Source organism: Pan paniscus, chromosome 21, assembly GCF_029289425.2.
Source record: "Pan paniscus chromosome 21, NHGRI_mPanPan1-v2.0_pri, whole genome shotgun sequence".
NCBI classification, from domain to species: Eukaryota; Metazoa; Chordata; class Mammalia; order Primates; family Hominidae; genus Pan; species Pan paniscus.
In genome coordinates this window covers 15,012,214-15,026,312 of record NC_073270.2, presented here as the reverse complement: position 1 = coordinate 15,026,312, position 14,099 = coordinate 15,012,214, and the positions used below count along the sequence as shown (strand labels likewise).

General features: G+C 36.1%; 1 protein-coding gene across 8 annotated transcripts in view; it reads right to left on the bottom strand.

Moving 5' to 3' along the window:
- MACROD2 (mono-ADP ribosylhydrolase 2) overlaps window positions 1-14,099 on the bottom strand; it is a 2,054,393-nt gene that overhangs the window by 1,922,806 nt on the left and 117,488 nt on the right. The gene's annotated exons all lie outside the window — the stretch shown is intronic.

The window sequence follows — 14,099 nt, the reverse complement described above, 5'->3', positions numbered from 1 at the left end:
CACCAAAGACCAATTGTCACAGGTCACTGTAACAGATATAATAATAATGAAAAAGAAACATACACAACTATTATGTGCCCATAATAATTAAAAATTTTTTAAATTTTTAATGAAAACTTTTAAATATTACAATTACCAAAATTTGACACGGAGACACAAAGTGCCTATGCTATTGGAAAAAACAGTGCCAACAGATTTGCTCAGCACAGGGTTACCACAAACCTTTGATTTGTTTTTAAAAATTAACAAACACACACCCACATTATGGAATGCAATAAAGCAAAGTACAATAAATGAGGTATGCCTACATGGACCCCCAAAATTCATATGTTGAATCCCTAACCCCCATTACCTTAGAATGTGTTTATTTTATTTGTATAGGGCTTTTAAAGAGGTAATTAAGTTAAAATGACGCCATTAGGGTGGGCCCTGATCCAATTTGACTGATGTCCTTATAAAAAGTAGAGATGAGAACATACAGACACCAGGGAAGCGCATGCACAGAGAAAAGGACATGTGATGCCATAGCAAGAGGGCAGCCATCTGCAAGCCAAGGAGAAAGACCTCAGGAGAAACTAAACCTGCTGGTCTGATCTTGGACTGCCACCCTTCAAAACTGTGAGAAAATAAAGTTTTCTTTTTAAGTCACCCCATCTATGGTATTTTGTTGTGGCAGCTATAGTAAACTAAAACAGAATACATGGGGACATTTGCTTCACGTAACACTCAGGCTTCTACAATCCTGACACCCTGAAGGGAAAAAGGGGTATATCAAGTCACCAACTAAAATGAAGCTAAGAGAGTATTATAACAAAACAAGATGTTGAATATTTCAGAAGTTCTTCATTGGTTTCTAGAAGTTATTCTAGTTTAATTCAATCTAATCCAATCCAGTCCAACCCAGTCCAACAAAGTGGCTATTTCTTTTGAACAACTCCAGGGATTCAAAAACAAATGAAACATGATCTTTACCCTATTTTGCTGCTATTTTTTTTCTGAAGATATATTTTAAAAGAGTTATGCTGTATACTTGTGAAACTATAGAAAATAGACCAAATAATTTTCTAAAGCATCATTAAATGATAAAAGTATGTTATAAACACTATATGCAAAATGACCCTATTTCACAAATATGTACATGCATGTATAGAGTATGTGTACATATATTACACACTGGAAAAACCACAGGAAATACACATACAAAAATATTAAGAATTGTTCTGAGTGGTACAATTATGGTGATTCTAATTTTTCTTCTTTTTGTTTATCTTTACTGAACACTTTGTTTTAGAAAAAAAGCATTATGAATTTTAAAACTGATCTTACCCCAACAAGGTAGCCTAAGCCTGAAATTATACAAGATTAGTCCCGAAAAAATGAAGGGAGCAAGTGGCTGTCAAGATTTTAGAATTTCACTCTAAGTTCTGTGAGTTTGCTTATTTTTTACTGAGGTAAAACTTATATAACATAAAGTTAACCTTTTGAAAGTGTAAGTGAAATCTAGTTGTATGTAGAACATTCAAAATGTTGTGCAACCACCACCTTTATCTAGTTTCAAGACATTTCATCTCAGATCCATTAAATCTCATATCCATTAAACAGTCACTCCCTATCCCCTCCTTCTGTCATCCCCTGGCTACTACCATTTTGCTTTCTGCCTCCATTATCTATTCTGGATAGTTCATATAAATGAAAGCCTACAATATGTAACCTTTTGTGTCTGGCTTCTTTCAGTCAGAACAATGTTTTTGAGATTCATCCACATTGTAGCATATCTTAGTATTTCATTCCCTTCTATAGCTCAATAATATTTCATTGTATGGATAGACCACATTTTGTGTATCCATTCGTCAGAAGATGAACATTTGGGTTGTTTCCACTTTTGGGCTATGACAAAAAATGCTGCTATGGACATTCATGTGAAAGTTCTTGCGAAAACATATGTTTTTAATTCTCTTGGGCATTATACCTAGGAGTGGAATGGCTGGGTCATTCCACGGTTAAGTTTATATTTAACTTTTTGAGGAATCCCCAAAATGTTTTCTACAGTGGCTCCACCATTTTACATTCCTACCAGTCATGTTTGAGTGTTCCAATTTCTCAACATCCTCTGCAGCACTTTTTATTCCATTCTCACCACCTCCTTTATTTTTAATCATAGCCATCCTGGTATCTCATTATGGTTGGTTAGGTTATAATACCCTACACGCATCTGACATTTCAGTTCCAGGATCATGTAAGAAGTGCCTAACAATTGTACCAAGTTCTGTGATGAAATGTTTAAATAAAACAATATCCACTAGGAAGAGGAATAAGGCTAGGGTTATTTTAATTAGTCAATTTAGCTAATGCTAAATTTAGGACATAGGAGGTGAAAGAGGAACACATTAGCCCATTAAGTCCCTAGTGGATATCTGGTCTTAATGGGTAAGTAGGAGCTCACATGGTATATTCCCTCTAAAGGTGGCCTAAGCCATGGAATGAAATAATGAAGTTTCAACTCAATTAGGCATCCCAAAAGAAATGAAATAAAAAACAGTTTGACACCAATTTCAAGAAACATTCAATAAAATGTTATATATTGGTCACATTTCCTCAAAAAGAGTTTTATGCATGCACTAGGAATTGGATGCAGCTTATACTCAATTTATACAAATAGAAACAAATCGTCCTTTGAAGACTGCCATTTGCTTTTTGGAGCAAAGAAAACATAGTTCAAGAGAAAAAAAATGGAAAAAATATCACTGATACTACCATAAATCTCCAATTATTTTCAAAAATTAAACATACATGAAAGAAGAAAGAAAGAACTAAAATGCTAGTGGCAGGAGAGAGAGATTTTAAATACCACTAGGGAAAGATAAGCATCTTCAGGCAACTACTAAGTTGTATCTCTAACAAATTTCAGGGGAATTTTACCACTGCTGATCACAGACATATTTTTATTTCCCCACTGTTTACTTACTCTCTTCACTATTTCCTATTCTTCCTTGATTCCTCCCTTCCTTCCCTTGCCTAAGCATTAAACCTGCCAGAAACCACTGACATTCATCAACCTTTATAGTGCACTCAAGGGCCAGAAATGCTACCTTTCTGAAACATTGATGATTACCACTATCTTCAGATATGAGATTTGATTTTCTAAAGCCCACTATTTTAGAAGGCTTCGTTAGGTAGGCTGGTATCTAGGGAGGCAGGACTTTATATTTTCTTGTCCAAGGGAGACTAATGATATGCCGCACTGCAAGATTTCTTCAAAGGGCCTAGGTGACCAGGTGAAGCATGGAGCTGGGGTCTTAGTTGTCTTCCCTACATCTTTACCATGGATGCTGCAGTGCTGATGAAGGTGAGGCTCCTTCAGCAAGGAGCATTTGGGTAGGAGAGAAACAGTATGACCAATGCCACATAGCAGCTGAGAAATAGTTTGTTGATATGTCCAGAAATACAGAGAGAGTGCAAATTGGAGAGGTAACTAAAGGTCCCATATGATTTATCAGGGACAAAAACAGGAGCTTCAGATAATCAATGATAAAATGACTTTATTTGTAAAAATAATTTAAAGTTTTGTAACATTCAGACTATGTTTGGTTAAAATAAGGGCCATAGGTTAAGAATTGAATACTTTCCGACAATCAGATTACACACATGACTATGCTTCAAGTACTAAAAATTATGTACCCTATTATCTGCATTTGTTCATGAAACAGGCTAATTTCTCTGTGGTACCATACTACAGAACTAGCTTCATTCTCTTGCCTGATAACAACCTCATCAAAAAACACTAGTTTGGTGCCAGGCCTGAGTTAAACTACAATGTGGAAGAAGATGCCACTGTCTCTAATCCTGTATAACGGATGTATTTCTCACATACTGGAAAGGAGTTTTATGGGCCAGATAGACACAGTCACTGTGTGGATGAGAGGGGTGCATCTAACAACCTCAGGAGTCTAAGATACGAAAGTCAAGGAGAACAAAACTGAAAAGTGAACAGATGGAAGCATTCTATAGTTGTTCAGAACTCCTGCACAAGATACTGCCCATCTATTTATTGTCTCCTTTCCAAATATGTACTATTCCCAGAAGCAGAGAAAGAGTTTGTTGGAAGGTAATTTTCAAATATTCGTTCTGACACCCCCTTGAGAAGGAATTATTGATCTTACCATGGGGAAAATAGATACTCTTTAATCAGATCCTCCTTGGGAATCTTCTTATTGACCTCCCTCAATGAAATAATTCCAGGTCTTTTATATAAGGAGAAAAGGGTTACAGATTAACTGATGAGGAAAGTAAGCTGGGTGAATTAAATAATAGCTAACAGGAATAATGTTTCAGAATAAATATACTGTTCTATAGTTTACCCTAGGTGCAGTATTTTTACAGCTACTATTTATGAGCATTGACAATGTGCCAGGGATGCATGCTTTATCTTACTTAGTCCATACAAGGACTCTAAAAATCTTATTGTCTCCACTTAAAAGATGAGGAAACAGATACTGAGAGGAGCTAAGTGACTTGCCACAGATAATAACTAAAAGAGAGACAATTCAAATCCAAGTTTCCTGAATTCCATATGTATTGGAGTAGCTGCATGCATAATATAGTGATGTTATTTTACCAGACAATATCTGAAACTAGGCAAGACTAGCAGGTTTAGAACCTTCACCAACAACATAGGGCTGTATTATCCAAAAAGACCTATGTAATATTATTGATAGCCTAAAAAAGTTTTAATGTCTTTTATATAGCAGGAAGAAATTAAAGGGGAAAAAATGATTCATTTATGTCTCTGAATTAAAAGGAAAATCAATTTTAAAACAAGCAGTAACTGGAGTAACTCTTACACCAAACAATTACAGACTTCAATATAAAAGAGGTATAAAATTAATGAAGCAATTTAACAACCAAGATGTTTTCATACCAATAAAAGATCAATATTTTGTTAAAAGACATAACAAAGCTTCTTTTAGCTTTATCATTTGAAGTAAAAAGGAGATCAATAGAAAAGCAGTCAGAAGTTACTAGAAAAAAACACATCTGTAGAACTGTTTCCTTTTTCAAACCAACAAACCAAAAATACTCAACAAGAATAATACAAAACTGCTCAGTAATTCAATCAGACCAAAGTATAATACTACTTATAGAGGTTTTGGTTACTATCCACATTTCATCTAACCAAATACTTCAAAAGATAGAAGGGTCACTGAATATTTTAATAGAAACCATATTGTTTCAATCCCACAGAAAAGACAAGGAGTCCTAAAACCCCTCCAGAGTCCAACCTACAATGTCAATTTAATATCATGAAGTACATGTCAAGTTTCTACTGAATTATTAAGTACCGGTAACAAAGCAACCCAAATCAAGGAAAGGAAAAGAAGTGAGTAACAGGAAATAGGGTCCTACGCATGGTTCTGCCACATAGGACCTCCACGTCCTTGAGTACGTTATTTCCTCTCTCTAGGACTTGGTTTCCCCATCTATGACATGAAGCATTTGGCCTGGATTATCCTTCAGTTCCTTTCAAACTTTAAAATCATAAGACGGGATCACTTTCTACCTCCTAATCTATACACAATGACTTTGCACCCCTGACAGAATCGTTACTAGAGTTTTCTCATTTCCATGCTTCCAATTTTTGTCTCAATGCTTAACTTAAGCTAATAGAAACAATATCAGATTTAAACAAATTATCACACATTTACATTATAAAAATAAAAATACTGTCTTTTTTTCCTTCTAAAAAAAAATGGTACCTGTACAGAACGTGCAGGTTTGTTACATAGGTATACATGTGTAGTGATGGTTTGTCGCACCTATTGACCCATCCTCTAAGTTCCCTCCCCTCACCCCCCACCCATAACAGGCCCTGGTGTGTGTTGTTCCCCTCTCAGTGGCCATGTGTTCTCATTGTTCAACTCATTATGAGTGAGAACATGTGGTGTTTGGTTTTCTGTTCCTGTGTTAGTTTGCTAAGGATGATGCCTTCCAGATTCATACATGTCCCTGCAAAGAATGTGATCTCATTCATTTTTATTCCATGGTGTTCTGATTTCATGTATTCATATATATATATATATATATATATATATCACATTTTCTTTATCTAGTCTATCATTGATGGTCATTTGGGTTGGTTCCATGTCTTTGCTATTGTAAATAGTGCTGCAATAAACATACACATGCATGTGTCTTTATAGTAGAATGATTTACATTCCTTTGGTTATATACCTAGTAATGGGATTGCTGGGTCAAATGGTATTTCTGGTTCTAGATCCTTGTGGAATAACCATACTGTCTTCCACAATGGTTGAACTAATTTACATTCCCACTAACAGATTAAAAGTGTTCCTATTTCTCCACAGCCTTGCCAGCATCTTTTGTTTCCTGACTTTTTAATAATCACCATTCTGACTGGTGTGAGATGGTCTCCCAGTGTGGTTTTGTTCTGCATTTCTCTGATGATCAGTGATGCTGAGCTTTTTATCATGTGTTTTTTGACCACATAAATGTCTTCTTTTTTTTTTTTTTTTTTTTTTTTGGAGACGGAGTCTCACTCTTGTCACCCAGGCTAGAGTGCAGTGGCATGATCTCAGCTCACTGCAACCTTTGCCTCCTGGGTTCAAGCAATTCCCTTGCCTCAGCCTCCCGAGTAGCTGGGATTACAGGTGCTCACCACCACACCTGGCTAATTTTTTGTATTTTTTTTAGTACAGAAGGGGTTTCACCATGTTGCCCAGGCTGGTCTTAAACTCCCGACCTCAAATGATCCACCCACCTCGGACTCCCAAATTGCTGGGATTGCAGGCGTGAGCCACCGTGCCTGGCCTTAAATGTCTTCTTTCGAGAAGTGTCTGTTCATATCCTTTGCCTAGATGGGGTTGTTCATTTTTTTTTTCTTATAAATTTAAGTTCCTTGTGAATTCTGGATATTAGACCAAACATACTGTCTTAAATTCAGCATAACTACTAGCTTTTGCCTATATATTCCTGTTAAGTCAGGCAACAAATATAAGTACATTTACTTTCCTTTGTAGCATTAAGGACTTTCTTAGCACAGGCTACTTGACATATAAGTGTCAAATGGAAAAGGCAAAAAATGGCGAGGCCTGCAGAGCTAGCAGACAGTAGGTCCTTAATATTTGTAAGTTGAAAGAACAAATGTATCCATAATAGTAATGATTCTCTTGTTTAGGATTTTTTTTAGTGTCAATCCAGGAATGTTACAGAAACACTTGAAGCATCAACAGTGACCAATAATGTGGATGGGTGTTAAAAATCCAGTCATGGCCAGGTGCGATGGCTCATGCCTATAATCCCAGCACTTTGGGAGGCTGAGGTAGGTGGATCACCTGAAGGTCAGGAGTTCGAGACCAGCCTGGCCAATGGGGTGAAACCCTATCTCTACTAAAAATATAAAAAATTAGCCAGGTGTGGTGGCAGGCGCCGGTAATCCCAGCTACTTGGGAGGCTGAGGCAAGAGAATCACTTGAACCCAGGAGGCGGAGGTTGCAGTGAGCCAAGATCGCATTACTGAACTCCGGCCCAGGTAACAAGAGTGAAACTTCATCTCAAAAAAAAAAAAAAAAAAATCACAGTCATTTGGCCAGGCGCGGTGGCTCACGCCTGTAATCCCAGCACTTTGGGAGGCTGAGGCAGGTGGATCACTTGAGGTCAGGAGTTCGAGACCAGCCTGGCCAACATGGTGAAATCCCTTCTCTACTAAAAAAATACAAAAATTAGCCAAGCGTGGTGGCGGGTGCCTGTGGTCCCAGCTACTCAGGAGGCTGAGGCAGGAGAATTGCTTGAACCTGGGAGGCAGAGGTGGCAGTGAGCTGAGATCGCGCCATTGCACTCCAATCTGGGTAGAGAGTCAGACTCTGTCTAAAAAAAAAAAAAAATCACAGTCATTAAAGTTGTCATTTATAACCATGCTTTTTAGTTCAATACTGAACTAACGGAAGAAATATGAAAACTAATCCCTTCTAGCCACTTGTGAAAGCCCATTTGAGATCAGAACAACACTGACAACAACAGGCAATACAGGCTAGACCATCCAGAGAATTTGGAAGAAGGGTAGAATAAAAATGAAAAGTCTGTGTAAGTTGTCTCTTGCCAAGTATTATGGTGAAGGAAAGGGCTAACAGCATAGTTCTAGGAAGCTGCCTTCCATTGTGAGATCCCCATTCGTGTTGAAATATAAGATTTGAAAGTTCCATTCAATCATCAAAAAGAATGGTTTAGTGTTCTAGAAATCCCCAAACTTTTCCAAAGGAGAATTCGTATTTCTCCTCAGCTAAGTAGCAATGGAGAAAGTCAATGTTCAGGTTGAAAGATTATAAATTATTATGCAGAAAGAATGCCAGTGGCAGAGTCTAATCAAATTAATTATTTGACACTCAGACTCAAATCCTCTGTGCATCCTACCAACAATACCCTGTTTAATGCCTTCTAAACTTTGAAGAAATACTAGAAATCATAAAGAAACAAATCTTCAGTAGATGCAATTATATGAAGAAGCCGAGTTTTGTACAAACAAAACTTATAGCAAGATAAACTAAAAAATATATATGTAGCAAATACCACAAACGGTTAATATACTATTGTATTCACTTTTATTGCTGTATAACAAATTGCCACAAACTCGATAGCTTAAAACAATATTCATTTATTAGCTCACATGTTTGTAGACCAGAAGTACAGAGAAAACTGTACTTTCAAAGGATTAATGTAGTCATAACCATGACTACGGTGAGTCAGACCCATCCCGATAATCTTCCTTTCTTAAATGTGCTATATTATATAACCTAGTCATGGAAGTAAAATCCATCAAATTTATAGCCCCAGGGATTACTCAGGGCCTGTATCCTGGTGGGGGAAGTATGGAGAATCTTGAGGAACATCTTAGAACTTTGCCTGCTGCAATTATGTAGGGAGATTATATAATGTGGTGAAAAACTATATTTCAAGATACCAAATGAAAAAGAGAAAGTGACATGGGCAAACAAGGCATGAGAAAAGCAAACATGAGGAAATGGAATCTTTTAGAAAATAATTTCCAAAGGAAATGAAGAGTCATGAAAATGTGAGAACTCCTTAGCCTACACATACCATTCCTGAAAGTACAGGAAAAAAGATTATTAAGAAGAAAAAGCTATGCTGTGAATATACTGGCCTCCTCTCGGTTTTCCTAGCACCATATAAACAACTCTAGAAGGTCAGTTTCTACATGATATCTGCCTACCTGTCTACCAATATACTTTGAGCATAAAATCCAGAAACCGTATCTCATTTATCCCTCTATTCCCAGACCTTAGAATGTTATCTGCAAGTATTTGTTGAGGGCCAACTACATGACCAACACTGAGTTAGGCATCAGGACACAGAGTTGTGTAATCCATGCTCTGATGTACCTTATTTCTCATAATTTTCATAAAAAGAAAAAAGTTAAAGTATCAAAAGTTCTATAGTCACTGTACGTAAAGTACAAGGATCATAAGAGTCAACAGAAATTGGAAGACTGTTGCAAAGTTAAATGGGACCTTGAAAGCTGAGTAGGAATTCAATAGAAAGATAAAGCGATAGGGAAATAGAATATTGTTGAGGGGGAATACGAAGTAAAGAATATACTATGTAGCCATGTAAAATTATAAGCTGTACATTTTTTTTTTTTTGAGATGGAGTCTTGTTCTGTCGCCAGGCTGGAGTGCAGTGGCACGATCTCGGCTCACTGCAACCTCTGCCTCCCGGGTTCAAACGATTCTCCTGCCTCAGCCTCCCAAGTACCTGGGACTACAGGTGCATGCCACCACAACTGGCTAATTTTTGTATTTTTAGTAGAGACGGGGTTTCACCATGTTGCCTAGGATGGTCTTGATCTCTTGACCTCGTGATCCAACTGCCTCGGCCTCCCAAAGTGCTGGGATTACAGGCATGAGTCACTGTGCCTGGCCTAAATACTATATTAAAAATGTTAATATTAAGTAGAAAACTCAGTATAACACATCAAATCTGGGTTCTAAGTCATAAAAATGCAAACAAAAAAGTATATAAATGCATAGAGATGAACAGGAAAAAATCAACACAGTCTGCTGGAAGGTGGAGTAATCAGTAATTTATTTCTTCTTACTTTATTTACATTATTATGTTTATAATATCATCTGTGCTTCCAAAGAAATTTTAAATAAAAAGAAAAAAATTGCATTAAAAAATAAATAAATCCACCAGTTAGGGCAGCCCCACTGATACAAAGTACAAAATCCTCTAAGTCTAAATTTACCACCATTCTAACTAAAAGTCTTGATTATAGGAAGCAACTTACTCAACCATTCATTAATTCCGCAAACACTTTTTGAGTACTAACAACGGGCCAGACATGATACAAAGCATTGGAGATACGTAAACGGATAACACAGTCTCTGCCCTCAGAAAGCTTTTGATCTGTCAAATCACCATAGTGAGAAGAATATATTATTTGGTAATTGCATTTTAATAACAGCTGATTAGACAAAAATTGCATTTTAATAATAGCCAAGAAGACAAGATCCTCTAAATAATAGTTCACTTTATGAGTGGAGGCCTCCGTTTGACAGAATGAGTAGAATTGCTTCCTACCTCAAGTATACCAATTACAACAGGGTCAAAATCTATCATTGCTGTCAAGTAACTGTCTTCTCAAGATTCACGAATCAGCCCCATCTGATACTCAAATTACATCAATTCTATCACAATGCAGGGCAATCTGGTCCGTGTCTCCACAAATGGCTCATTATATTTACACATCTAATATCTCGGCTTACTGACAGGGAGCCTTTTTCTTATGTGAATGATAATGTTTGAATGCCCAATAATTCCAACCGAAGTTTACTTACTGGATCTCAAGTTTCATAAGGAAAAATCAGAATCACTATAATTTCTGTATTTCTGTCTTACTTTATTTTGCTTTTTTTGGTCTTCCTTTATTCTCAGGTTTTACCATAAATGGCCATTTATGCAGCACTGAAGAAAAAATACACAAATCTCAATTTCACTCTTAAAGTCCCAAAACTGTTGGAAGCAGAATTAAAAGCGATATGAACTTCTAATTGGTGAACACACTGTTTTTTCAATGATACTGCCTCTGTCAGCAACCAAAATAGTTTTTAGACCAAAAGTTGTCTCTTCCAAGCTGCAAGCCATTTGAAGAAACAAAAGTTAAACAAAGGAAAAACAAGAAAGCCTAACCTAAAAAGACAAGATTTCTCACTGTCTTCTTCATCCAACCTAAGTCTAGCTTGAGGATTTTTTATACATGATCCTCACATTTCACTAAACAGCATGGTGGGGGTTTTACTGTCTGCCATTTGCGTAGTACATGGGACACTTTATTAAATAATGAGGAGTCATAAATAGTAAATCAGAAATGTTATAAAGCACACTGGGTCTATTTACGGTTTTCCCCATTTTGTTTTATATATTTTTCCTATTACCATTATCATCATCACAGTGACAGTGATGGTAATAGGAAAAACATTTTTAAAAAAGGAGGAAAACCCCGAATTGATCCACTGTGCTTTATCATCATCATTATCTCCTTCTTGGTGATTCCAATACCCACTGAACCTTTGACGCAACCATTGCTCTTATAGGAAAGGAGGAGAAAATCAAACAACGCCCTGCCATTTTTTTCTTTTGGCTTGATTCCCAAGGGCTAGTACTGGACTCAGTAACCATTTCCCTTCAAAGGTAAAAATGAAAGGACAGTTTCTGAAATGACAAGGTTGTAGGTCTGCAATATGCTCCAGGGAAAAATGCCAAGGACTCAGAAAAGGGATTTGAGAAGGATGCCAGGATGATCCAACACTGAGCCCCTCTAGATTATGAAGATATTACTTTAATAAGCCTGGTCATAAGAATGATAGGCACAATTTTCCTGACATATCCAATCAATGACACTGTTACGCCAGTTTGTAGTTTTCTATCATCTCAATTATTTTTCACTGACTTAAATTCTTTTTGAAGATGCTTCAGAGTTTGAGAAATTATAAGAAATTCCCTCGTGTCCCTTCCTGGAGTTATATCATAGGTCTTACTGATCTTGTGCCCCGTTCCTCGTTTCTCAAAATTCCTTCTTAGAAATAATTTGTTACCACCTTCCTCAATCTTCTTATAAAATGTAACAGTTCATGTCAGGGTGCAACTAATCCTCCTCTAACACTTCATCCCTATCACCCTCTCAGAGCTACAGATGTCTAGAGAAGATGACATAAAAGGGGGAGGCTACTATCTATAGGCTTTGGACAATCAATCACTCTGTCATCTTTTATTGTATTCTTTTGTTGTCATTTTTTACAGGACACATTTGCTTTTCAAGGATCAATATTCAATTTAACTTTCTATGCACTATAAATCAAGTCTTTAAAAAGTGGAGAAAATGTGTTTCTGGTTTTGAAGGTATTTTAAGCTACAGCCAGGTCCTAAGCCAAGCCCATTTAATTAGACTCATCCTTGGGAATTCCAAACAGAGTCAGAATGTGAGCTGTGAGAGGCAAGTCGCATTTCTTCCTTATTGTCAAGGAAATTGCTTTAGCAGATACTTTTACATAAAATAATGGGCTGTAAATCAGACTAATTAGAGAATTTGTAAGTACTCAGAAGACATAGATTTGTGAGCTTTAAGGAAATAATTTCTTCTGTTCATTATTTGTTGCTATGAAATGCTTAAAACATGTTCGAGATCAGCAATTTTTCTATACCTAAAGATAGAATTATATTCACAGGATTATCTATTATAGTAGTTATTTCACTAATTAATTAGGATTAACAATTTCTTCCATTTAATTTATAAATATTAATGAATAAATAAACCTTAGTTCACCTCCATGGGCATACCATCAAATGCTAGCAGCATCCAAATATTTTAAGAAGGAATTGGATAAACACAAAGGGAATCATAAGAGAAATCTGGCTTATGCATTTAAAATAATTTATTTCTAAATTTCCTCACAAAGCTTAAGCAGGTCTCTTCAACCCAGTGGTATTGGACATGTTCCAGAATTAATTTTCACCTGGAAACCCACGGGATGAGAATTCTAACTGTGTGATAAATTAAGTTGCCAAACGAACTGGATTAGCGATCAGTGAAATTGCCTGATAAGCTGTCAGATCCATTTTGAACTGGAATTCATCCTCTTTCTCCACCTGTTCATTAAGCTCCAAGTTCATGGCAACTCCAGTGACTGATTGCACACTAACAAGCTATTTATGTAGAGAGATGCAGCTAAGCCTATACATTCCTATACTTATATATTCATTTAAACATAATTCTCTGATAATTTATTCTGTTCATAATCCCAGTGTAGAAAAATATACACCTACCCTGAAGTTTAATTTTGGACATGACAGAAATGTGATGTGTCATAAAATTAAAACTTAACAAAGCAAATCATATTGCACCTCAAGGTCAAAAGAAGCTGGGGAAATTTCATGCCATAAATTTGCTTCAAATTTACAAAAATAAAATGAGTAGTGAAAAAGCTGCTGCCTTTGTACTAACAGTATGTAAAAATAAAATATTTATTTCTATTCTTATTGTAAAGCAAACATGGGGTGCTTCTATAACTAAAAAGGTAAACTAGAGAAGAATGTTGAAAAATAATTCTCAACCTTTCCTTATCAAAATGGCCAAATCTTCCTTTACACAACACCAAGTTTAATAAACCATTATTATTCAAAAGGCACAAATTTGGGCTACAAATAAGAATACTGTTCTTAATCAAGTATCCTTTTTAAAGATACAGAATTCACATCATAAAAGAGCTATTCACCCAACGCAAAGTTAATAAATCGGTAAGTTCCTCTGAAACTCCTAAAGTTGTATAGATTTATATGTCATGAAAATATGAGGATGTCTATTATCTACTGATAAGCTATTTTACTCCACTACTCTTTCTGGTGCCTAATTTTTATGTAAATTAAAGACTGGAATTCAATAATAAATGTCATTTTTCCAGAAAAATTAAGTCAAAAAATGGCCAAATGTGTGCAATTATATTAAGACAATAGGAGAAAATGAATACCATCCAGTTTTTTAAGAATCTACAAAGGTAGCAGCTGCTTAAAAG